Source organism: Heloderma suspectum, chromosome 5 (genome assembly GCF_057233095.1).
Source record: "Heloderma suspectum isolate Gila_16-S chromosome 5, 16-S_ref, whole genome shotgun sequence".
In the NCBI taxonomy this organism is placed as follows: Eukaryota; Metazoa; Chordata; class Lepidosauria; order Squamata; family Helodermatidae; genus Heloderma; species Heloderma suspectum.
In genome coordinates, this window is record NC_139462.1 from 2959383 (window position 1) to 2961314 (window position 1932).

At 46.2% G+C, this 1932-nt stretch overlaps 1 protein-coding gene across 11 annotated transcripts in view; it reads left to right on the plus strand.

The window, feature by feature from the left end:
* The window catches only part of EXOC6B (exocyst complex component 6B), a 400399-nt gene that overhangs the window by 113167 nt on the left and 285300 nt on the right, over window positions 1-1932 (plus strand). The gene's annotated exons all lie outside the window — the stretch shown is intronic.

A 1932-nucleotide genomic window follows, 5' to 3' on the forward strand; every position in this document is an offset into this window, starting at 1 on the left:
TGCAGTGTAATCTCTTCTTCCCCCACCTCCCATTGATTCTGATAACTTCCTGGGGTATTCTTTTGCCAGGGAAGAGGCATGTTGCCATTCTTTCTCTAAGAGACTTGGGTAAGGTGATAGATCGGTGTCCTTCATTAACTGGCTCTTTGTTATCTTGATGTCAGATGAAGAAACACATTTTGCTGCTGATAGTGGCTTCCATGTGTTTGGACGGAATCTAATGAAGTTTTCCTCAGTCGGTTGTGCTGAAATGCCTGTGGTCGCCACAGCAAGTTTAGCATTGCTCATCATGGAATCCATTTGAGCTCCATTTTCAGCACAAATGTGCTCTTTCTCCAAAGCTCCCATGTGTGCTGCTTTCCACTCTTTGCTTGAGAATGTGGTAGATGGAATGACATGTTCGCTGAATGCTGTTCGCATTCCAGATGCTGATGGCTGGCCTTTCAGTGGCCCGGAACAATGTTTAAAAGTGCCATTTGAACAGTGTTTTTAATTATCCAAAAGCCGAAGATTTTCAGACCTTGTGTAATCTCCTTCAACGCAGATGGAAGTTGTTGGAGCTTTTTTCCTCAGTATGTATACTTTATAGAAAATTAGATTTAACTGTTCATGCAGACAGCATCCTCATCTTACTGTTTGTCAGCCTTTTGGCAGCAGCAATGGCAAGCGTGCCATTGTGGCTTCTTCACTCCATTTGCTTGCCTCTTAGCAGCCATGGTTTTGCCATCCTCCTAGGGTTCATGGCCCTGTTGCTTCAAGGTTACATTTCAGATGGGCACTTGAAACTTTCTTAGAGTCTTGGTGGCCAGTTAGGACAACTAGGGGCCAAGGTCTCCTGCTTGGGAATGTTTCCTATACAACCGCTTCTGAAATGAATGGCTATTGCTTCAGAGCATAAGTGATGAAAGCAGAATGTCACTTCTGTATGGGTTTCTTAGGGGTTGTCAGAATTAGGATGTTTGCTGGCTTCCCTGCATGGTAAGAAGGATCCAACCAACCATCCTCCTTGGGAACAGTGAACTAGCAGAGATTCCAGGCAAGGAGCCTGCAAGCAGAGGTGACTGATCCAGAAGGACATAGATTGACTGGAAGAATGACCACTTCAGTGGAGAAACTGAGAGGTGCAAAACACAGTTCCAAACAAATCATCTGCTCCCTTACCAGAGGTCTGTTACTCAATTAACATCACAGCTGTACCTCGTGTCAGAAAGAGGCATGGCCTCACAGGCATTTTCTGTGCAACACATGATTAACTGGCATTTTGTGTGTTCACTATGTTGTTGTTGTTCAGTCGTTCAGTCGTGTCCGACTCTTCGTGACCCCATGGACCATAGCACGCCAGGCCTTCCTGTCCTGCGCTCTCTCCCGGAGTGTGCTCAAGTTCATATTCATTCCATCGGTGATGCTATCTAGCCATCTCATCCTCTGCCGTCCCCTTCTCCTTTTGCCTTCAGTCTTTCCCAGCATCAGGGTCTTTTCCAGGGAGTTTTCTCTTCGCATTAGGTGGCCAAAATATTTGAGCTTCAGCTTCAGTATCTGGCCTTCCAATGAGCACTCAGGGTTGATTTCCTTTAGGATGGACTGATTGGACCTCCTTGCAGTCCAGGGGACTCGTAAGAGTCTTCTCCAGCACCACAGTTCGAAAGCATCAATTCTTCGGCGCTCAGCCTTCCTTATAGTCCAGCTCTCACAGCCATACATTACTACTGGGAAAACCATAGCTTTGATTAGACGGACCGTTGTCGGCAAGGTGATGTCTCTGCTTCTTACTATGCTGTCTAAGTTTGCCATAGCTTTCCTCCCCAGGAGCAAGCGTCTTTTAATTTCATGGCTACAGTCACTGTCTGCGGTGATCTTGGAGCCCAAGAAAATAAAATCTGTCACTGCTTCCATTTCTTCCCCTTCTATATGCCAGGAAGTGATGGGGCCAGA